The following is a 25,877-nucleotide window of genomic DNA, read 5'->3' as shown; positions in this document are numbered from 1 at the left end:
TGTTTGTTTCAACATTTACTGTCTCATCTGAAAATATTCTGTTCAAGCTGACCTCAGACAAATAAAAGAAGCAAGAGTTCCTTTTTGACTTCTGCATATCTCATCTCTGCTTCTGTTGATGTCCTTGATGCATAGGTAACTGATTGTCTGTTCTGCATCATTATTGGTCCATGTCCGTACTGAGATTCATCAGATTGTAAACATGTCTTCCTTATGAAAATGATATCTAATTATTGATGTGTTAGTGTCTGTTATTTAATATTTTTTCAGTACCACTTCTTGGCATTTTTTCCAGAACTACTTTGTATTTTTCCATTTTAAATCTTTTCGTCAATGTTTCTGATTGAAGGAGAGATTTATTTTGATGTTGAACAAGTTCCAATACATATAGAGTTCCCATCACATCAATGTAGGCATTTCCAAAACTGGCTTAGTTTTGGCTAAGTGTACACAAAGTTCTTGGTCTGTGTGAATAAGTCACATAAAAACAACCTCCTTCCTCAAGCTTTAACTTTATTTAGTATTATTTCACACTCACTGCAACGTTGAAGAGTGTTTCCAATGATCTTCCATTGTTTATTTCAACATTTCTCCAAAACCTATGGCCAAAATATTATTAGGAATGACTTCAGTATCTTGAAGTCCTTCCATCAATTCATGCATTTTCCTTTTTCTGGCGCAAAGCTGATCTTGAATAGCACTCACTTCCAGCTGTATCTCAAGAAGTGAATGGAATGCTATTAGGTATGACAACTGTCATCTCAACTTGCATGTCAACTCTCATTTTGAACCTGTTATCCATCACATAGACAGTGGATAATGATGTCTTTTAACAGCAGACCATCTAGCATTAGTTACAGTTCATCCCTTAGAGCTAATTGCACCTTAAAAGGTGCATTTTACACCACGTCTTATTTTAATTCAGGTTTAAGTTAAATATCGTCATGTAACATAAAACTATATATTGGCATCAGACAATCTGTTGTTAATGGCTTAGTTATTTAACTCAAATATTGTGACTCCAGTGGATGGTGTTCTATCCATTGCTTCTTAATTTTTGTATTTGATAAGATCCATGTACAAACATACTATGCTGAACAGGCCTAAGAGTCATGCTGTGCAAAAATTTGCAGTCCATCAGAGGTGATAGAGAGGAGTTATAAGCAGGTGGTAACACCGGGGCCACAGGAGACAGACAAGTGGGTCTCACTCAGGAGAGGGAAGTGTAAGAGTCAGGTACTAGAGAGTACCCCTTGTGGCTGTTCCCTTTGACAATGAGTACTCTTGTTTGAGTACTGTTGGCGAGGACAGCCTACCTGGGGGAAGCAACAGTGGCCTTGCCTCCGGCACAGAGTCTGGTCCTGTAGCTCAGAAGGGTATGGAAAGGAAGAGGAAGGCAGTAGTGATAGGGGACTCCATAGTTAGGGGGTCAGACAGGCGATTCTGTGGACGCAGGAAAGAAACTCAGATGGTAGTTTGCCTCCCAGGTGTCAGGGTCCAGGATGTTTCAGATTGCATCCAAGATATCCTGCAGTGGGACGGAGAACAGCCAGAAGTCGTGGTATATATTGGTACCAACGACATAGCTAGGAAAAGGGAAGAGGTCCTGAAAAAAAACTACAGGGAGTTAGGAAGGAAGTTGACAAGCAGGACTGCAAAGGTAGTAATCTTGGGATTACTGCCTGTGCCGCGCGACAGTGAGGATAGGAATAGAAAGAGCTGGAGATTAAATGCGTGGCTGAGGGATTGGAGCAGGGGGCAGGGATTCAAATTTCTGGATCATTGGGACCTCTTTTGGGGCAGGTGTGACCTGTACAAAAAGGACGGGTTGTACTTGAATCCCAGGGGGACCAATATCCTGGTGGGGAGGTTTGCTAAGGCTACTGGGGTGAGTTTAAACTAGAATTGTTGGTGGATGGGAGCCAAAGTGAAGAGACTGGGGAAGAGGTGGCTGGCTCACAGATAGAGAAAGCTACGAGACAGTGTGTGAGGGAGAATAGGCAGGTGATAGAGATGGGACGCACTCAGACTGAAAGTATGAAATGTGTCTATTTTAATGCAAGGAGTGTTGTGAACAAAGCGGATGAGCTTGGAGCATGGATCAGTACTTGGAGATATGATGTGGTGGCCATTACAGAGACTTGGATGGCTCAGGGACAGGAATGGTTACTTCAAGTGCTTAGTTTTAGATGTTTCAGAAAGGACAGCAAAAGAGATGGGGGTGTGGCACCGTTGATCAGAGGTAGTGTCACGACTGCAGAAAATCCCCACGGACGCCATGGAGGGATTGTCTACGGAGTCTCTGTGGGTGGAGATTAGGAACAGGAAAGGGTCAATAACTTTGCTGTGTGTTTTTAATAGGCCGCCCAATAGTAACAGGGATATCAAGGAGCAGATAGGGAAACAGATCCTGGAAAGGTGTAATAATAACAGAGTTGTCTTGATGAGAGATTTTAATTTCCCAAATATCGATTGGCATCTCCCTACAGCAAGGGGTTTAGATGAGGTGGAATTTGTTAGGTGTGTTCAGGAAGGTTTCTTGACACAATATGTAGATAAGCCTACAAGAGGAGAGACTGTATTTGATTTGGTATTGAGAAATGAACCTGGTTAGGTGTCAGATCTCTCAGTGGGAGAGCATTTTGGAGAGAGTGATCATAATTCTGTCTCCTTTACAATAAGCATTGGAGAGAGATAGGAACAGACAAGTTAGAAAAGCGTTTAATTGGAGTAAGCGGAATTATGAGGCTATCAGGCAGGAAATTGGAAGCTTAAACTGGAAGCAGATGTTCTCGGGAAAAAGTACAGAAGAAATGTGGCAAATGTTCAGGGAATATTTATGTGGAGTTCTGCATAGGTATAGACAGGGAAGTTATGGTAGGGTACAAGAACCGTGGTGTACAAAGGTTGTAATAAATCTAGTCAAGAAGAAAAGAAAAGCATACAAAAGGTTCAGAGAACTATGTACAAGTAGGGAGTGATATTTTGTTTTTACAACAGATTCATTGATTTGTGAGAATAAAGTGAGGCCTATAAGGCATTATTTAGTTAAACCATTTTTCCCAGTATGAATCAAATTGTTCCAAATTGGATAAAATTCTCTTACGTTTGATTGGATTTAATAGCCCATTGACATTAAAAGAAATGAATTTTACCTTGTCCTTAGCCATCTGTATTTATCTGTCAATGTATCATTGAAATTAGAATAAAACTTAATTGATCTACTCCCTGAACAAATACGAACCAAGAAACGCAGATAATAACAAAAATGGCAACAAATGTGTGATTCCAAGGCTGAGGTCACATAGTTCTTCCCTTTTGCTTGTTTTTTCTCTCCACTCTTTTTTCTATAAGTGTGTACCTCAGATAAATACGTTGTGGAGATTTGCGATATATATGATTATATGATATATAGGTACAGTGTCTGAAACACATCTTATGGAAATGTTTGTTTGATGATGAACTTCAATAAAAAAAAATTACAAAAAAAATAAAAGGTTCAGAGAGCTAGGTAATGTTAGAGATCTGGAAGATTATAAGGCTAACAGAAAGGAGCTTAAGAAGGAAATTAGGAGAGACAGAAGGGACCATGAGAAGGCCTAGGCTGGCAGGAGTAAGGAAAACCCCAAGGCATTCTACAAGTATGTGAAGAGCAGGAGGATAAGTCGTGAAAGAATGGGACCTATCAAGAATGACAGTGGAAAAGTGTGTATGGAACTGGAGGAAATAGCAGAGTTACTTAATGAATACTTTCTTTCAGTATTCACTATGGAAAAGGATCTTGGTGATAGTGATGATTTGTGGCAGACTAAAAAGCTTGATCATGTAGATATTAAGAAAAAGGGTGTGCTGGAGCTTTTGAAAAGCATCAAGTTGGATAAATCGCCGGGACCAGATGAGATGTACCCCAGGCTACTGTGGGAGGTGAGGATGGAGGTTGCTGAGCCTCTGGCAATGATCTTTGCATCAGCAATGGGGACGGGAGAGGTTCCAGAGGATTGGAGGGTTGCAAATGTTGTTCCTTCATTGAATTGAGTTGAATTGAATTCGGTTTATTGTCATTTAAAAACCACAACTGCAATGCAGTTAAAAAATGAAACAATGTTCCTCCGGAATGATATCACAAAAGCACACGACAAAAACAGACTACACCAGAAAACCCACATAACGTTGGGCAATCCCCAAATCCAGAGTCTGGAGAGGCTGCTGCGTATTAATATCACGCTACCATCTTAGCACATTCCCCAAAAAGGAGCTCCAAATCCACCAGACAAAACAAGACTACCCAGACACACCAAGGCAGGAGACCAACTCTACCACCCAACAAACCAAAAATTAAAGCTACAAGACCTACACAAAACCACATAGTTAAAACATATAGCTACAAAAGTGCAAACAATACCATCATTGATAAAAAACAGACCATGGGCACAGTAAAAATTGTCCAAAGATACCCCAAGGACTGGGGGCCTGTTCTTCCCAGCAGAGACCCAGACCTCACAACAGCAGCAGCAACAAAGAAGGCCTTCTGAGGAGATTTCCAGATGTTCCTCCATGCTCCCACGTCCATTTCTCGTCAGATTAGGATTGTGCATGGCACCCCGCTTGACAAATTCAAGAAAGGGAGTAGAGATAACCCAGGAAATTATAGACCAGTGAGTCTTACCTCAGTGATTGGTAAATTGATGGAGAAGATCCTGAGAGGCAGGATTTATGAACATTTGGAGGGGTGTAATATAATTAGGAATAGTCAGCATGGCTTTGTCAAGGGCAGGTCGTGCCTTACGAGCCTGATTGAGTTTTTTGAGGATCTGACTAAACACATTGGTAAAGGAAGAGCAGTAGATGTAATGTATATGGATTTCAGCAAGGCATTTGATAAGGTACCCCATGCAAGGCTTATTGAGAAAGTAAGGAGGCGTGGGATCCAAAGGGATCTTGCTTTGTGGATCCAGAACTGCCTTGCCCACAGAAGGCAAAGAGTGGTTGTAGACGAGTCATATTCTGCATGGAGGACAGTCACCAGTGGAGTGCCTCAGGGATCTGTTCTGGGACCCTTACTCTAGTGATTTTTATAAATGACCTGGATGAGGAAGTGGAGGGATGCGTTAGTAAGTTTGCTAATGACACAAAGGTTGGAGGTGTTGTGGATAGTGTGGAGGGCTATCAGAGATTACAGCGGGACAATGATACAATACAAAAATGGGCTGAGAAGTGGCAGATGGAGTTCAACCCAGATAAGTGTGAAGTGGTTCATTTTGGTAGGTCAAATATGATGGCAGAGTATAGTCACTCTTGGCAGTGTGGAGGATCAGAGGGAATTTGGGGTCCGAGTCCATAGGACTCTCAAAGCTGCTGCACAGGTTGACTCTGTGGTTAAGAAAGTTTATGGTGTATTGGCATTCATCAATCATGGAATTGAATTTAGGAGCCAGGAAGTAATGTTGCAGCTATATAGGACCCTGGTCAGACCCCATTTGGCGTACTGTGCTCAGTTCTGGTCGCCTCTCTACAGGAAGGATGGGGAAGCTATAGAAAGGGTGCAGAGGAGATTTACAAGGATATTGCCTGGATTGGGGAGCATGCCTTATGAGAATAAGTTGAGTGAAATCTGCCTTTTCTCCTTGGAGTGACGGAGGACGTGAGGTGACCTGATAGAGGTGTATAAGATGATGAGAGGCTTTGATCGTGTGGATAGTCAAAGGCTTTTTCCCAGGTCTGAAATGGCTGCCACAAGAGGACACAGGTTTAAGGTGCTGGGGAGTAGGTACAGAGGAGATGTCAAGAGGAAGTTTTTTATTCATAGAGTGGTGAGTGTGTGAAATGGGCTGCCGGCAAAGGTGGTGAGGCGGATACGATAGAGTCTTTTAAGAGACTTTTGAATAGGTACATGGAGCTTAGAAAAATAAGGGCTATGGGTAAGCCTAGTAATTTCTATGGTAGGGACATGTTCGGCACAACTTTGTGGGCCGAAGGGCCTGTATTGTGCTTTAGATTTACTATGTTTCTATCTGGGAAATGGCTTGGATTGGAGCGTTTGGGTTATTAACAGGGATTGGACAGGCTAGGTCTCTTCTCCTTCAAGTGAAAGAAGTAGAGAGGTGACAAAAGAAGTATGTAAAATTGTAGGATAAACATAGAAACATAGAAAATAAGTGCAGGAGTAGGCCATTCGGCCCTTTGAGCCTGCACCACCATTCAGTATGATGATGGCTGATCATCCAACTCAGAATCCTGTATCTGCCTTCTCTCCATACCCTTTGATCCCTTTAGCCACAAGGGCCATATCTAACTTCCTCTTAAATATAGCCAATGAACTGTCCTCAACTTTTTCCTATGGCAGAGAATTCCACAGATTCACCACTTTCTGTGTGAAGAAGTTTCTCCTCATTTCGGTCCTAAAAGGCTTCCCCTTTATCCTTAAATTGTGACCCCTCGTTCTGGACTTCCCCAACAGCGTGAACAATCTTCCTGCATCTAGCCTTTCCAATCCCTTTAGAATTTTATACGTTTCAATAAGATCCCCCCTCAATCTTCTAAATTCCAGCGAGTATAAGCCCAGTTGATCCAAACAGATTGGTGCTATACCCTCCACCCCCCACCCCAGTGTTCACTTGACAATGGACTCGGTCTGAATTATGTGTGTGTGTGTATACATATATATATATATATATATATATATATATAATTTGCATGCTTGTTTGTATTTAACTGATATCCTATGTGTACTTACTACCTTGTATGTGCAAGGGCTATGCCTCAGGCCGCAGAGTCACTTGTTTACAGCTGTTGGAGACAGGTGTTGGAGCCGGTGTGCTTCACTGGTGGTGGCGTGACGCCGCGTTGGTGTTGCCCTCGGTTCACTCGGCAGAAGACAAGCTCTGATGTGGTGGCCTGTAGATTTTTGCAGCATTGGATAGGTTGAGTTTGGACTCTCATTTCGTGGCTTTGTCTTTCTATCTTATATGTGCTTTGTGCTGTGGGTAACTGTTGGTACCTTGGCTCCGGGGTAATGCAGTCTCGTTTGACTGTATTCATGAATATTCTTATTGAATCACCATAAGATATAGGAGCAGAATTAGGCCATTTGGCCCTTTGAATAAGCTCCACAGATTCCGCAAATGACAATTAAACATGAATTGAATTGAATTGGACAGATAGCCACTTCTGATTTTCAATATGTGTATCTGAAACTAGAGGGAATAAGTTGAAGTTGAGAGGGAGGAGATATAATAAATCTAAGGAGTTAATTTTTCACACAAAAAGCAGTTGATATCTGGAATGATCTGCCACTGGAGATGATGGAGGAAGGAATATTAACAATGATGAAGAGGCATCTTGGTAGATACTTGAATGAGCATGAGATTGAGGGATATGAAATTAATGCAGGGAAGTGGGATTAGTACAGACACATTTCACTTTATGTTTCAATGTACATGTGACAGTGAAGATAATCTCTAATCTCATAATGATGGGCTATGTAGTGTGTTTTTTGACTGCACAACTCTATGGGTCTATGACTAACTTACTTTATATAATCACTAAGTTGAACTAACAATAAAATCTGTTTTTAAAACTTAAAGATGAATGCCACTATCTGATATGATTACACAGTTATAGTAAGTGGTTAAGCAAGTTTACAGTTGTATTCTTGTGTAAGTGAAATGAAATTATGTTATTCCTATATCTATTTGAAATCTCAGGTAGTTGTTTGATTCTAAGTGTAACAAATTTCATCATTCAAACCTAAGGACTGACCTCATTGTGACAAAAACTATTGATCCTGGTTCTTTATCAACTGCTCTGGTTGCTTGTTTATGTCTAAATGATTTTTTTTTCTCCATAGCATTTCTTTGCAATTTGATTGTCCTAGAAATATCAAAGGCAGGACTCACTTGTCCCCTGTGAAACTCATATTTCCTCTTAGAGTTCTAGCATTCCTGTACTGTTTTGAGTTTTCCTATCCCTACTTGAAGCTATTTTCCTGTCGAATTCTGAAGATTTCTTTACCTTTATATACTGAACTCTCGTTGTTAGCTAAGTAATCAAACTTCTATGCTTCTGATGCATGCCAAAGATCTATTTTCTCTTAGGTCAATTAAATTTCTCAAAATAATTCTTCTTACACCCTTGAGTCTGTAATTATATACACAAATCCATCTTTGGACGTTTCTTCCAGTATGGAACTGATAATGTTTTGGTGGGTTTGGAGAGCTGTTCTCTATTGATTGTATCATTCCCCAATAACTTGTCTTTGCTTCAAAAAATAGTATTTCTCTCAATATTTTGTGCACGATTGAAAATATTTCTGCAAAATGGGTACAATATTTTTTATGAGTTTTTACAATGCAATGAAACAAAAAAAACAATAAAGAAAAAGAGGTTTATACAGAGCAAAACGGACAATTCATAACAATTAAACAAAGCACCCATAGTAGAATCATGTAAAGTTAGTTACCTCCCCACGCTCCCACTACCCAACTCCAAGCCAGCCTTACAATATATAAAAAAGTTAATCAGAACTGTATCACCACAGAGCTGTATTTATAAAAAGAAGGTATATTGCCTACTACCGGTTTATACTCCTCTTCAGTTTGGCTGTGAAATACATTTTGAATTTCTTCTATCTCTTGAATAGTATGTACTGCTGCTACCTGGTCTCATTTTGTCTTTTGCTGCAGCATGATTACTACAATATAATCCTATCAAACTAGCTTAAATACCTTCTATTGTAGTGGACTCATCCTGTTGTATATTTCAAGGGCTTGTTCTGGAGAAAAAGTACTTCTTGACTCCATCATCCCTGTAGTTTAAACAACACAACCAACTCAGAAATGCACACCAATATAATTTGAGAAGCACTTTACACAATCTTATGCAGTTGCTGCCGCCATTTATTGATCTGACTTTAATTAACAAGCATAGTTGAGATTTTTTTAACCAAATAAATATATTTTTATTTAAAGTAGCTACATTTAAATAAGGAAAATGTGATATTTTACAGATCCTTGCAGCTTCACACAGTGCCAAGATCCTACTCATGAGATCTGACTAAACACTGCCAGAGTATTTGCTTACTGAGCTCATAGACCCTTTCACATATTGCCAATTCATAAGAAAATGTGATGAAACATGTCATAATCAACGTGTAAGGTACCGCCAGGTTTTGAATTTGGTTTCACGACTGATCTCATCTGCAGTGACGTTTTTCTTACTTGTAAAGACTTATTCATCTTTATCAACTAGGACAATGATGGAAAAGTGACAACCATCTCAATGACAAGAGTGAATATGCTGTCTTTATTTATATTCATATGACATTTCCCTATGGCATTTCTTTTTGCATTTCTTGCATAAGGCCACATCAAATGAGCTACATTTTAAACCCAAACAGCAACGTTAACTTTCATCACTGTATAAAATTCTGGCAGCTGCTGGTTGGCTACCCACAATACTTTTCATCCAATTTCCCTTTCTTTTGGCAATCAACAGAGACCACAGCTGTTCCACAATATTGAGCTGATTTTTCATTGCTCAAAATAGGTTGCCAGCTAGGTCCACCTACCCTACTCTGACTGCACTGGCTTCAGTATCCAGGACCATCTTTGGCCTAGTAGATCAACATGCTGGAGGCAGTGTAAGGACTTGATCTATGTATAAATCTAGTTGGGTTGCAAAGGACAATTCCAGTCTAGTGAGAAAGAGATTGTGGGCAGGCAGCCAGTTGCAGTGCCAGTTCAATTTGAGGTTTTTTCCACCTAATTTTTTTTACAAACCATCAGTATTTTCAAATGAAATCAGGCAGTGGCAATTAGTTCATGTATTTAAATGAAACTATCCCAATTCAGCCTGAACCACAGGACTATTCATTCACTTCAGACATAAAAGCTCAATCTTGTCACTTAAGGTTGGGTCCAGTGGAGACTGCAAATCTGAAGACAAATCAAGAAACACTGAATCTTCTCTGCAAGACAGGCTGCAATGAGGGAGGGAAAAACAGATCAGATTTCAGGCAACACACTCAAAATGCTGGAGGAACTCAGAAGGCCAGGCAGCTTCTCTGAAAAAGAGTGAAGTCGACATTTCATGCCGAGACCTTTCATCAGGAACTGGAAGATTTCAGGTCCTGGACCTATTAACAGTACACCAGAAGATCAGTCATATGAAATATAGGGTCCTACCTTCTGCCTCAATGCTACATTCAATATCACTTGGACCCTATTACCAGACTCATTCAATTATTAATATTAAATAATAAAGCTAATAAACATCCACTCACTCTTACAAATACACGTATTCACACACTTAAAAACAATTTAAAATACTTCATCTGGTTAAACCAATTAAAAACGATAATTTACCCTTACTCTTTCACTTGAACAGGCCCACTATACTTGCACCTGGTCTAACCTGATGAAGCCCAAATAGGCAAATTTCCCTGCCAAATGTTGAGGAATGGATGAGGAGAGAGTAAGTTGTAATGAGAGAGATTGGAGGGAGAATAGAGTGGGGTTTGAGTGAGGAGAGGTGAGGCTGGTGGCAAAGGAAGGAATGAGAGAAAGGGAGGACTGCACTGATGTTGGCCAAAAGCTCTGGCGTCAATACCCGAGTCAGGACGGAATACTTATTTTCAGTAATCTCCTGAAAGATGCAATGCAGAGACAGGCCATAGGACTATTTGATACATGTTTGTAGTTATGGTCCAGTTGAGTCTCCTCCATAACCTACTCTTCTTTTCCTTGTAAGGTTTAATGGCAGTTGACAGACCAACATAAGGTGCATTACCGCCACTACTGAGTTGGAGTGTGGAGCAAAGAGACTAGAAGTATACCCACTAAATTTCTCCCCCCAATAAAATGCTTTTCAGAACATCAAATATGCATTCGTATACATTATAATGGCAGTGATATCCTAACAAACTTTCGATGTTAAACTACAACAAATAAAAAATCTGCAGATGCTGCAAATCTATGGAAAAGAGTAAACAGTCGATGTTTCAGGACGAGGCCCTTCAACAGGACTGGAGAAAAAAAGATGAGAAAAAAGATACAACCACACAATATACACATCAAATACTTCAGTCGACCACAATGTCCCTGGTGGAGTGCAGTGGCCCTGTCCCTCACCAACCCCGTGTGATACCACAGCTTGAGGCCCAGTCCGTGCATATACAAGATAACAAGCCCAAACAGAATATCAGTAAAACATACTATCACACAAAATATACAAGTATATTCTTATGTACCCGTGGGTGTCTTGTGACTGTCACATGACCATGATGTAATTGAGGCTCTGCTGGGCATGATGTAATGGTCTTGTGATGGTGGAGTGATGTAATTTTCCCACCAGTGAGAGGTCATGTGATGGCCTGTTTCAACAGGGTATAAAAGGAGATCCCCTCCCTGTGACGCAGGTCAGTTCGTGGTTTAATTCGTCAGTGACTCCGTTCTGCTGCGTATTTGATTTTATGACGCAGTTTCGTTTTAAAAGTGGAGTTTTAATTTCTACTGTAAGAATTGTTGTGCCAGCAGTTCTGAAAATCACTGCCAGTTAAAATCTAGTCGGAGAGTTAAGAATTATCCAAGTTCGAAAAACCCAAGGGATCGAGAAAAGTTGGTGTTGTAGGCAGTGAAACAGGTTCAACCTTCTTTGATCTTCATTCGGAAGGAATTAGTAACCTGAATCCAAGATACTCCCTGCTAAAGAGCAGAAAGCACTAGAGCAAGGTTTCACTAAGGAAAGGTCAGTGCCTTTAAGCTGCTTTATTTCCTTCATTGTAAATCCTTCGGGTAAGGCATACTTCAGCTGGGATCAGCAGTAACGTCACGTAAGAGAATTTATTACATCAAGGAAAGTCTCTCCTAACCGACTGTGTAAATCATTTGGACTTTTGCATCTACTACTTTAAAGAACTGAGTTCGCATTTCTTGCTTTAAGAACTGTTTGAGCTGCCATATAGCAGCCGACTTCCGGTTAAGTTAGTCATGTGTTTACTTTCTGGTTTTTTTTGAGCAGTGTTTAATAAATGTTTTATTTGTTATAAAAAAAACCTGTCTGAATTATATATTCATTGTTGCTGGATCATAACAATATAGTCCTGATCATTGAAATCTTCAGTTGACTACTGTCAATGGGACCTATTTCTATCAGTAATGCTGAAATTGGGGATGATTTAATAGCACCACAACATAAGCTCAGTGTTTGAGCTTGAACTTTATCTAGGTGCTTTAAGCTCGCTGGTGAGGCTGCAACATCCATAATCAAAGACAGATATGATTAAAGCAATATCCATTTTATAATTGACCACCTACTTGCACCCCAATCATTCCCAACAAAACACCTGAGCACATGAACACTCTGGTCCTGAACAGCCCTGAACACACTTCTCTAGAATTTTATTCACACGCACCTTCCATGACCATCCACATACCTAGAAGCTTTATCTTTAACTCTTGTTTCATAGATTTACCATTAAACTTGAGATTAATTGTAGGTGTTATTTTCCTTTTGAAAGAAAAACAAATAACTTAAGGCCATAAGACCACAAGACCTTGCAACAGAATATTTAAACTCCCACCAATGTTTCCATTCCTCTACTTCATTTATAACTGCCTGAATCTTTCTAACGATATAATTTATATTCCTCTCTTTCTCTCCAGTCCAGCTACAGGGTCTTGGCCCGAAATGTCAACTGTACTCTTTACCAAAGATGCTGCCTGGCCTGCTGAGCTTCTCTAGCATTTTGTGTGTGTTGCTTGGATTTCCAGCATCTGTAGATTTTCTCTAGTTTGTAATTTATATTCTTGCTTCTTTTCCATACTGCACTATCATCAACATATAACGATTTGGAAATGTCTGAGTTAACATTTAAGAAAATATCATTAACCATAATATACAAAAAAAGTGGGCTACACACACTCTCCTGTGCCATCCCATTCTCTGTCTCATACTCCTTAGAGAATGTTGCTCCCATCCTAAGTTGTATCTTCCTTTCTGAATCTTCCAGTAAGATGGTGGCATGTGCAAACACAGTGGCTTCTCAGGAGCCAACTAAAGGTGCTTTTTCCTTTGTAAAATTTGTTTTTTACAATCCAAACATAATTATACTCCAAGTACTTCAGGTACTGCAGGGCTACTCCATCAGAAAGCTGCTCGTTGATCAGAGTAGCTGGACTGGTGTCGGCAGCCAGCCGTGATGTTGGGAAAGGAACTGCCCGAAGTGTCAAAGGACCCAGTTGGGATATTGGGGGAGCCTGCTGGGATGTCAGAGGAGCCCGCCAGGATGTTGGAGGAGCCAGTTTGGATTTGGAGCAGCTGACCTGGCTCCAGGTCATGTTGCTATTGCTACTCAGAAGCATCGAAATTGGTGCAGTATAATATGGGAGATTTTCTTGAACATTTCACTTGTGATCGCAAGACTCTGTTGGATAGCGCTAATGTAAGTTGCTGTGGGCATGTTACCTTTGCCTGGTGAAGGGACAGTCGACGTGGGAGCTGTGTAAGCAAGAACTAGGCCTCAAGCCTCGGGCTTGCCTGCTGCTGAAGACCAGGTGAGAGACATGGAATTACTACAGCGCGGTGTTCGCACTCGACTGGGGCCTGTCCTCTCCCATCGGTGCAGCCCTCTTGTGTTCGAGGGGTGGAATGATGCGTTGGGTTGTTTGCATCTGCATTCTACTGGGAGATTGTACCATTAATTGTTGGACATTGTCGCTAAGCATCTTGGACTATATATATTTGTTTTTTGAGTGAATATGCTTGTTGCTTGCTATTTTGAAGTCTACTTGCTATTTTGAATGTCTTTCACCTCAGCCCCAGAGGAACGGTGACTCATTCAGCTGTATCTATATGTGATTTGATTTTGATTAAATATCTTGAATCCAATTGAAAATTTTACCACCTATTCCCGTCTTTTCAGTTTAAGCAGCAACCCTTGTGTCCATAACATATTGTAATCTTTCTCTACATCACAGAGAACTTCTGCCATTGATTCATTATTAACTTAGGCCTTACGAATATCAAATTCCAAACTTAACACATTACAAACTCAATACAAGGTTTCTTGTACATATATAACATCAGGTTTATTTGGCAAATCTTCAATAAATTTCTTAAATTCTAGTATTCCATTGTAAGATTAGAAAAACTATTAACAATACTCCTTTGAAGTCTGAACATTATCTGCTCCTCCTTGTATGGCATCATTAATAACTTCTAGAGTTAAGTCTTTTATCTATAGATGTTTTTCTGCAGCATTTAATATAATTTTATTCTGCTACTTTTAGTTTGTGCTGTATAATTTATCACATCTGCCATGAAAGAGACAAAATACAGTTTATCAAGAATCAACGAGTCCTTTGTTAAATCAGGCACTTCACACACTGTCTTTAATCTATCTGTATTCTGGATATTACTTGGTCCCATTGACACTGACTTCTGAACTTCCTGCACAGCCTCTGCATATGATATGCCCATTTATACCCAAGCACGCTGTATATCCACAGCTTTCTTATATACAGGACACCCCGAATAAGCAGAATTGTGTTCTTCTCCACATTTGCTACATTTTTTTTTACAGCAGAACAGCTATGGCTGGTGTTTCTGGGATCAATTTAGCAGGTTCAGGATAGACACATCCCAAAGAATTCTAAATGCAGGGTGAGGCAACCACGAGTGACAAGGGAAGTCAAAATCAATAAAAAGCAGAAGAGAGGGCATATAAGAGAGCAAAATTTGGTGAGAAGTTAGAGGACTGGGAAGTTTTAAAAACCAACAGAAGGCAACAAAAGCCATAAGGAGTGAAAAGATAAAATACGATGGTAAGGTAGTCAATAATATCAAAGAGGATACCAAAAGATTTTTTTCAGACATATAAAGAGTAAAAGAAAAGTGAGAGCAGATAGAGGACCACTGGAAAATGATGCTGGAAAGGTATTAATGGGGTGGGGGGGCGGTGGCAAGGAAATGGCAGATGAACTGAATAAGTATTTTGCATCAGTCTGCTGTGGAAGACACTAGGAGTATGCCAGAAGTTTGAGAATGTCAAAGTGCAGAAGTGAGTTCAGTTTCTATTACCAGGGAGAAAGTGCTTGGGAATCTGAAAAGTCAGAAGGTAGAAAAATCATCTGGACCAGATGGACGACTCCTGAAGGTTCTGAAAAGGTAGCTGAAGAGATTGTGGAGATTGTAGAGTATCTTTCAAGAAACTCTAGTTTCTGCATTGTTCTGGAGGACTAAAAAATTGCAAACGTCACTTCACTCTTTGAGGAGGGAAGAAGGCAGAAGAAAAGGAATTATAAGCCAATTAGCCTGACTTCGGTGATTGGGAAGATGTTGGAGTCTATTATTAAGACTGAGGTTTCAGGATACTTGAAGAAACACAATAAAATGGGCCAAAGTCAGAGGGTGGTGAATCTCTGGAATTCATTGCCACAGGTGGCTGCGGAGGCCAGGTCTTTGAGTATATTTAAGGGCATGATGGATTTATTCTTACTAAGTCAGGGTGTGAAAAGTTATGGGGAGAAGGCAGGATAATGGGGTTCAGAGGGAAATGGATGAAATGGCAGTGCAGTCTTGATGTGCCAAGTGGCTTAATTCTGCTCCAATGCCTTATGATCTTTTAGTCTATCTATGTAAGCTATCTTATATATTTATATTTATTGTACTTTTTATTATTGTGTTCTTTATCATATTGTGCTTTTTTGTGCTGCATCCGATCTAGAGTAACAATTATTTTGTTCTCCTTTACACTTGTGTCCTGGAAATGATATTAAACAATCTTGAATCTCTCTCTGATCCAGCCTAATAACCCTTCCAACTATCTGAGAGGAAGGAGACCACTATTCATGTTTCTGGGGCCATCTCCCAGTATCGTTGCCTTTCTTGTAAACCTCTTTTGTGACTTTTCTGGTGCCTCTCTGTCCTTATGATGCAAAAGGATCTCTTGGCAGAAGCTTTATCCAGATTATAAATCCATTGTGTTTTTGTGCATCTGCGGTATGATGCTTTACCATATTTTATAAGCAATAAATGATAAGAACCTATATTAAACTTCTAGAAACATTTACTTATTTATTTAACTGCCAACATTTGGAATTATTTCTTGAAGAAACTAGCTTGTAAAGTTCATGGGTTTTGAAATATAAATGTTTGTATTGGAGATCACCGACTGTAACGAGTTCATGAAAAAGAATAGAGAAAACTAGCCATGACATTGCTGCTTAATGACATTGTAGTGGGGCAAGGGAGGTGGGATGTGGACTCCTGAAGAGCTGCAGTGCCCACAACTGCAATAATAGGAGGTTTAAATACAGTACACCAGACTTTAGTGGAAACCTGCCAAGTCCCTGCTATGTGCAAGCTCCATCACCATCTTCACTTAGGTAGTAAAACGTACACAAAATATTATTCTAAGCAGAAATCCCCTGCATCACTGATATCCACATTGGTGGAGGGGCGGCCCACTGGTGTGGCTTACAGCCGCTAAATTTAGATTCGGTCCTGACCTCAGGTGCAGCATTTATGAGTTTACATATTCTGCCTGTGACCACATTGGTTTCTCCTGGATGCTTCAGTTTCTTCCTACAAAACAAAATTGTCGAATTTGGTTGGCAATTGTAAATCGTGAAGTTTATTTATGGGAAAAAATTGATGGGAATATAGCCCATAAGATTATAAGACCTAGGAACATGATTAAGTCACTCAGCCTATCGAGCTTGCTCTGCCGTCCCATCATTGTTGGTTTAGTATCCCCTTCAACCCCTTTCTCCTGCCTTCTCCCCATAACCTTTGATGTGTTGACTAACCAAGGACCTATCAACCTTTGCTTTAAATATACTCAATGACCTGGCCTTCACATCTGTCCATGGAATTGAAATCCACAGATTCAGCACCCCTGGCTAAAAAAGCTCCTTCTCATCTCTGATGTACATGGACATCCCTCTATTCTGAGGATGTGCCCTCTAGTCCTAGACTCACCCACCACAGGAAACCTCCTCTCCACATACACAGTATTCAACATACTTTCAATATTCACTAGGTTTCAGTGATATCCCTCCTCATTTTTCTAAACTCCAGGCACAGAACCATCAAACACTCCTCATACATTAACCATTTCATTCCCGTAATCATTCTCATGAACCTCCTCTGGACTCTCTCCAATGCCAGCAGATCTTTTCTTAGAGAAAGGGACCCAAAACTGTTCACGATACTCCAAGTGCAGTCTGACCAATGCCTGATCGAGTTTCAGAATCACATCCTTGTTCTTAAATTTTAGTTTCCTTGAAATGAATGCTAATATTGTATTTGCCTTCCTTACCACCATCTCAACCTGCAAGTTAAACATTAGGGGATCCTGCATAAGGACTCCCAAATCCCCTTGCAACCTCAGATATTTGAAATTTCTCCCCATTAGAAAATAATCTATACCTTTATTCCTTCTACCAAAGAGCATGACCATACACTTCCATCTGCCCATTATCGTAATCTGTCCAAGTCCTTCTGGAGACTCCCTATTTCCTCATCACTAGCTGCTCCTCCACCAACTTTTGTATCATCTGCAATCTTAGTGGGAAAAAAACAGCAATTCCATTATCCAAATGGTTGGCATATAATGTAAAAAGGTGCATTCCCAATGCCATCTCCTGCGGAACATCACTTGACCCCGGTAGCCATCCAGAATAGGCCCCCTTTACCCTGACTGTTTGCCTCCTGCCAGTCAGACAGTCTTCTATTCATGCTAGTCTCTTTCCTGTAATACCATGTGCTCTTATCTTGTTGAGCAGCCTCATGTGTTGCACCTTATCAAAGGACTTACGAAAATCCAAGTAAACAACATACACTGACTCTCCTTTGTCTATCTTGCCTGTTATTTCCTTAAAGAGTTCCAACAGATTTGTCAGGCAAGATTTCTCCTTAAGGAAACCATGCTGACTTTGGCCCAGTTTATCATGGGCGTCCAGTTATCCCGAAACTTCATCCTTAATAATAGTCTATAACTTCTTCCTAATCATTGAAGTCAGGGTAACAGGCAATAATTTCTTTTCTCCTGCTTCCCTCCCTTCTTAAATAGTGGAGTGACATTTCCAATTTTACAGTCCTCCTGAACTATTCCAAAATGCAGTGATTCTTGAAAGGTCATTTCTAATGCCTGCACAATCTCTTCAGCTACCTCTTTCAGAACCCTGGGGTGTAGTCAATATGGTCCAGGTGATGTATCTACCTTCAGACCTTTCAGCTTCCCAAGCAGCTCCTGCTTAGTAATAGCAACTACACTCCCCTTTGCTTCCTGATACCCCTGAACTTCTGGCATATTGCTAGTGTCTTCCACAGTAAAGACTGAGGCAAAATATTTATGAAGTTCTTCTGCCATTTGTTTGTTCCCCATTTCTGTCTCCCCAGTGTCATTTTAGAGTGGTCCAATATCAATTCTCTCATCTCTTTTACTCCTCATATATCAGAAAAAAAACTTTTGGTATTTTCTTTGACATTTTTAGAAAACATACCTTCATGTTTATTTTTTCTCTTATTTTTTATTTGCCTTCTGTTGGTTCCCACTATTTTTTGCTATATTGTATGCCCTCTCTTTTGCTTTTATGCTGTCTTTGACTTTCTTTGACACCCATGGTTGCCTCGTCATCCCTTTAGGATTTATCTATCCTGTGCCTTCTGATTTGTCCCCAGAATTTCCAGCCATTGCTATTCTGCCATTATTCCTGGTATTGTCCACTTCCAATCAACCCCTCTCATGCTTCTGTAATTCCCTTTCCTCCACTGTAATAGTGGTATGTCTTACTTTATCTTCTCCCTCTCAAACTGCAGGGTGAATTCTATCATATTAAGATCACTGTCTTCTAAGGCTTCCTTTATCTTAAGCTCCCTAATCAAATCTGACTCATTGCACAACACCCAGTCCAGAATTTCCATTCCCCCAGTGGGCCCTTGCAGTTTCTGAACTCTACCCACAAGGATTCTATATCTTCTGATCCTATGGTACCTCTTTCTAAGATTTTGATTTCATTTTTTACCAACAGAGCCACCTCATTGCCTGTGCTGACGTGCCTGTCCTTTTGACACAAGGTGTATTCTTGGATGCTAAGCTTCCAACTATGACCTTCTTTCAGCTACATCTCAGTGATGCCTACAACATTATACCTGCTAGTCTCTAACTGTGCTATAAGATCAGCTACCTTATTCTGTATACTGCATGCATTCAAATACAATACCTTCAGTCCTGTATTCTTCACCTTTTTCAATTTGCACCCAAGTTGCACTTAATATTATCCCACTGACTGCAATTTTGCCCTATCATCTGCCTGACCTTCTTCACAGTCTTACTACACACTACCCCATACTCAGACCTATCAGTCCAGATCCCATCCCCCTGCCAATTCCTCAACAGCTCGAGCAAACCTGACTACAAAGATATTGAGCCCCCTCGGATTCAGGTTTAACCCATCCGTGTTATACAGATCATACTTTCCCTAAAAGAGATCCCAGTGATCCAGACCTGCACCACTTCCTCAGCCACTCATTCATCTATACCATTATCTTATTCTTGCTTTGACTAGCATGTGGCACTGACTGTAATCCAGAGATTGCTACATTGGAGGTCCTGTTCTTCAGTGTTTTCCCCAGCTCCCTATACTCACTCTGCAGGACCTCTTCCTCCTTTCTACCTAAGTCATTTGCTGCTAATGTGCACTACGACATCTGGCTGCTCACCCTCCTCCTTGAGAATCTTCTGCAGCCATTCTGAGACATCCTGGACCGTAGCACCTAGGAGGCAACACACCATCCTAGCTTCTCTTTCAAGGCCACAGAATCTCCTGTCTGTCCCCTTACTCTTGGGGGAGAAATATGTAGGTAGAATACTGGTAGATTATGATTGATAAAATATAAGCTATACTCTTAAAGTGTGCCATGAAAGACCTGGTACAGCGGTGTGTTAAGCTGTAAGATTCTTTGAATAATCATCCCTGCCCCAGACCCTCTCTTAGATTTTATTCTTGTGGCATATGTATCTAAACTTGTGAGATGCTGCCGTTTATGGTAGTTATGGCAACTATGGTGGAAAGGTGAACAGGTTCATGTACCTGGATATCAGCATTTCAAAGGATCTATCCTGCGCCCAACACATTTATGAAATCATGAAGATGGCATGCCAGCAGCTGTATTTTGTTAGAAGTTTGTAGAGACTTGGTACATCACCAAGGACTGTAGCAAATCTCTATTGATTTTCAATAGAGAGAATTTGGACTGGTGGCATCACTACGTGGTATGAAGACTGTTCAGCTCCAGGATCTTCTTTTCAGTAGTGCACTGACTTTGATTTCAGCCATAAACTGTCCCTATTTGTTATAATTTCATATCAGAATTAATATCAGAGTTCTATGTTGGGCAGTTGACCTTGCTCTGACTTGATTTACTAGAGGATTGCTCATTATAGAGTTGTGCCTTTTCTAAGTTAGCACAGTCACCACCAGGTTAGAAAAGCATAACTGGCTTTTTCCGCATAGTTTGAATAGAAGTCAAGATTCTATAATTGAGTGTATCAGTCTTTCTGGAAACTTGCAATTTGCTATTATAAATATATTGCCTTAATGGATAAGTAATATTTAAACTTTTTAAATCATTAAATGGTTTTTTTTCACAGACTCCAAATCTATGTGCATTGTTTTATCAATTCTTTGAAGAAAATTTATAGAACAAATTTTAAAACCTCTGTTTAGATAAAAGTTCAAATGGAAAATAACAGACTGAACTGATCTGACAACTGTATGTCGCACCCTTTCCTTTTGAGATAATGATTTGATGCTTGACTTTTCCTGTACTAGCATCTGATTCCAGATAAGTATTTGGATGTTGTATTGATTTAGAATCATTGTGCACAGGAAATTGTTTTTTTTCCCAAAAAGTAAAATAGTTCCCCCTTTTTTTTGGTTCTAATTCATGTATGTACTTCCTGTAACTATTACCTGTGAGAAAGGCGAGGTGAAAACATGTGAAAAATTGCCTTTTGACAAGAATCTATTATTGATCTTATATCAAAAGAATATGTTTGACATAAGATTGCTTGCCAGTATGAACACCAGGTACACTGTAATAGCCCTAGGCAGTTGTAAGGCTGCCAAAGGGATTATAAGTAAAGCATGCTACTTTTGTTGCCTGTGCCCCGAAACCAACTAAGGCAAGGCAGAGAATCAAAATAAAACTGCAGATACTAGAAATCTAAAATACAAACTGAAAATCCTGGTGTCTGGTGTCAATCCTGATGAAGGATCTTGGTCCATAGCATTAAATGTCCATTTTCACCCAGAGATGGTGCCTGGCCCATTGAATTCCTAAAGTGTGTGCGTAAATGCTCAGCAAGTCAGGCTGCATCTGTTGGAAGAGAAGCAGAGCTAATGTGCCAGGTCAAAGACCCTTCTTTAGAACTACAAAATTTTGGTTTATATTAAACAATTGGTATAAAATAAAGTTTTTTTTTATAATTCTCTCTTTTAATTATATTATTTATATTACATTGTTAATCTGTAAAAGCAAATAATCCTTCAACTTGATGGGAAATTTATGATTATCCATAAGGATATGTAACATGTTAATAGTTAAATGCTAGTCAGTAGTAGGGAGGGAAGACATGCTAAGATTTCTTGTGCTCTTTTTGAGTTTGAGGAGTCACCAACAAAATCACCACACATGAATGGTGAGGGTAATGTTGAGGGTTGGGGGTGTTGTGGATAGTGTGGAGGGCTGTCAGAGGTTACAGTGGGACATAGATAGTATGCAAAACTGGGCTGAGAAGTGGCAGATGGAGTTCAACCCAGACAAGTGTGAGGTGGTTCATTTTAGTAGGTCAAGTATGATGGCAGAATATGGTAATAATGGTAAGACTCTTGGCAGTGTGGAGGATCAGAAGGATCTTGGGGTCCGAGTCCATAGGATGCTCAAAGCTGTTGCACAGATTGACTCTGTGGCTAAAAAGACATATGGTGCATTGGCCTTCATCAACCATGAAGGATTGAGTTTAAGAGCTGAGAGGTAATGTTACAGCTATATAGAACACTGGTCAGACCCCACTTGGTGTACTGTGCTCAGTTCTGGTCACCTCACTACAGGAAGGGTGTGGAAACTATAGAAATGGTACAGAGGAGATTTACAAAGATGTTGCCTGGATTGGGGAGCATACCTTATGAGAATAGGTTGAGTGAATGCAGCCTTTTCTCCTTGGAGCAGTGGAGGTGACCTGATAGAGGTGTATAAGACAATGAGATGCATTGATCGTGTGGACAGTCAGGAGCTTTTTCCCAGGGCTGAAATGGCTAATACGAGAGGGTACAATTTTAAAGTGCTTGGAGGTAGGTACAGAGGAGATGTCAGGGGTAAGTATTTTACGCAGAGAGTGGTGAGTGCATGGAATGGGCTGCTTGCGACAGTGGTAGGGGTGGATATGATAGCGCTTTTTTAAGAGACTCCAGGATAGGTACATGGAGCTTGGAAAAATTGAGGGCTATGTGTAACCCTAGGTAATTTCTAAAGTAACTGCATATTCGGCACATCATTGTGGGCTGAAGGCCCTGTATTGTGCTGTAGGTTTTCTATGTTTCTGTGTAAGCATCCCTTATGTCAGACCTCATGATATTGGTGCCAGCAATGAGCTTGGTTTCTTTAGTATGAAGTGGTTGGGAAGGGTAGAGTTGAAGAAGTAAAGGGAAGGCATTGAAATAGAAACCAGTGGAGGAAAACAGAGATTGCGGAGATAGATAAATATTACATAGAACAGAAAAACACAACACAGAAATAGGCTTTTGGCCCACAATGTCCGCGCTGAGCAAGATGTCAAATTAAATTTATCCATTCTGTCTGCATGTGAGCCATATCCCACCATTCCCTGCATACGAATACCACTATAATACCTGCTTCCACTGCCACCCTGACAGTCATTCCAGGCACCAAACACCCTTTAAACTTCCCGCCTTACCTTACCTTTACCATGAGGACCGAATCTGGAGTATGCAACATTTGTTTTCTGGATAAAAGAATCTGGCTGTCTATTCTATCTATGCTGCTCATAATGTTACAGACCTCTAGCATGACTTGCCTCAGCCTATAATGCTCCAGATAAAGCAATCTCCAGTTTGTCTAATCTCTTATTATAACTAATAACCTGTAGTTCAGGCAGGATCTGGGTAAACCCATTATAAATCATCTCCAAAACTTCCTCATCCTTTCTGTAATGGGGAAACCAGGACTCCATCTAACCAAGGTTTTATACAACTACAACTTAACTTTCCTGGTGCTTATATTCAGTGCTCCGAGTGATGAACATAAACATACTGTATGCCTTCTTTACCACTGTATCTATTGGCATTGCCATTTTAATAGAGGTATGCACTTGCACCCTAAAATCCCTCTGTACTTCAGTGTTGTTAAACTGTATACTTTCCCCTTACATTTGCCCTTCCAAAATACAATACCTCATACTTGGCCAGATTAAACTCAATCTGTCATTCCTCTGCTAATTATAAACTGATTAATATCCATACATTTAATGACTTGTAATCTGGAATAACTAGAAAGCAATGGAGGGTGTAATTGGTAATGAGCATCTGGGGGGTATAGATGATTGGTGGACTTCTGGGATGCTGGTTTCTTCAAATGTGTGGGATCATATTGCTTACTTCTTGAAATCATGTATTGTTTCATGTTTTATGTAAACCCAAAACCTGATTTTCCTAAATGTCCCTCATGCTGTATACTCATAGAGGAATCAGAAATGGAAAGAGTGAGCAATTACAAGTTTGTCGATGTCAATATCCATGAGGACCTAATCTGGATGTAACATATTGATGCAGCTGTAAAGAAGGCAAGACAGCAGCTATATTTCATTAGGAGTTTGAGGAGATTTGATTTGTCAACTGAAACACTCAAAAACTTCTACAAATGTACCGTGGAGAGCATTCTGACTCGCTGCTTCATTGCCTGGTATGGGCGTTGGGGGGTGGGGTGGAGTGTGGCTACTGCACAAGATTGAAATAAGTTGCAGAAACTTGTAAAATTAGTCAGCTCCATCATGGGTACTAACCTCCATAGTATCCAAGACATTGTCAAGATCTTAGGAAGGTGGCCTCCATCATTAAGGATCTCCACCACCTAGGACATGCCCTCTTATTGTTACTGTTGGGAAAGAAGTACAGGAGCTTGAAGGCACACATTTAGTTATTTAGGAACAGCTTCTTCCCTTCTGCCATCAAATTTCTAAATGAAGATTGAGCCCATGAACTCTACCTCACTTCTCTTTTATTTCTGTTTTTTTTTGCACTACTTTATTTCAACTTAACTATTTAATGGACATTTATATACTGAACGTAACTCAGTTTTTTTGTCTATATTTATTTATCATGTATTTCATTGTACTACTGCCATAAAGTTAATAAATTTCAGGTCAATGCCAGTGATATTAAATCTGATTCTGATTCTGCTATCACCAACTATCTCAGGTCAAACCAATTAGAACCTTTACTTAAATATGCAAACAGGCCACTCAGGTCTGAGATTGTTTAATATTTTTTTTCTCTGTTAACTGAGTTTATTGTCCTGTACACCTGAACCGCTAACTTGTGTTCTGTAAACTCGGATTCCTCATACAGACATCAATAAATGAGCAACAAATATTTGCATTCTTAAGAATTTAGTAATCAATGTCACCTGAGTGATTTCCTAAGGCAGAGCTAAAATGTTTCTGTACTGCAGACACATATTAATCATGAGTGCTGTATAATTTTACATTACATTTTTTTCCACAACAAAATTATGTGAATCTTCTGGGTACGCTTGGCTTGATTTTATTGTGCTTAATAATTCATGTTAATTTCCATTTACTAACACATATTAAATAATGTTTCCTTGTATATTTGACAATGATTTTTATTTTAGTCTGTGAGCTGAAATAATGGTGCAAAAAATTAAAAGGGTCTTCACAAAATGATACACTATGTCTTCATTCAAAAATACATCTGAGGCATTTTTTTTAATTGTCCAATTAAAAGAACTATAATATGATACTTGAATCTTACATCTTAATGTTACCAAGTTTCGCCAAGTTATTTTGATGTTTGTTTTCTCTGTGACCAGAAATATAGCGCCATCTATTGCTTTATTATCATTACAAGGTGTAGGCAGTATTTTCCTCTTGCCCTCCAATTGAGTATTTTCTTTCCTTCCTCTGAAAGTTTTGCATTACATATACTGAAATATAACTGGCAATTAGAACAGTTGGCTGTCGATGCAACTTATTAATTATTATTTCACAATCAGACATTATGATTTGCAGAGGTAATTTGTAGGTCAACCATTATCTGTTGTCAAGATAATCCAGATTACTTCTAAAATACAAACAAATGTTCCAATATTACAATTTGTTCAACAATAGCACCTATAAATTAACAGCATTTACAAGAAAACATGCAAGCTAATTGGCAGATGTGAACCCAGTTGCTGCACACGGCTTCTGTTTTGAGCAAAACCAGAGATCCTTTCTGCCTACTGTCCAAGACTTTTGTTAGAAATGTATGTGTGAGGTTAGACTTGTTGCCCTTAATTAAGACCTAAAATCTCTCGTCAAGATGTGCCACAAATCCTGCTTATTGTAACAAACAGCAAAACACCAATGAAATTGGGCTTACAAAACCAATGTTTCATGTAAGGAAAGGAAAAGGCAACTGTAGATGGGGGGAGAAATCAGACATGCATTTAATTCGCAAACACGAGGAAATCTGCGGATGCTGGAAATTCAAGCAACAACACACACAAAATGCTGGTGGAACACAGCAGGCCAGGCAGCATCTATAGGGAGAAGAGCTGTCGACGTTTCGGGCCAA

At 39.8% G+C, this 25,877-nt stretch overlaps 1 protein-coding gene across 1 annotated transcript in view; it reads left to right on the top strand.

The window, feature by feature from the left end:
* The window catches only part of LOC140725104 (uncharacterized), a 523,726-nt gene that overhangs the window by 349,167 nt on the left and 148,682 nt on the right, over positions 1–25,877 (top strand). The window lies entirely within an intron of this gene.

The sequence above is a fragment of the Hemitrygon akajei genome, chromosome 1 (genome assembly GCF_048418815.1).
Source record: "Hemitrygon akajei chromosome 1, sHemAka1.3, whole genome shotgun sequence".
NCBI lineage: Eukaryota > Metazoa > Chordata > Chondrichthyes > Myliobatiformes > Dasyatidae > Hemitrygon > Hemitrygon akajei.
This window is presented reverse-complemented; position numbering and strand designations above follow the sequence as displayed.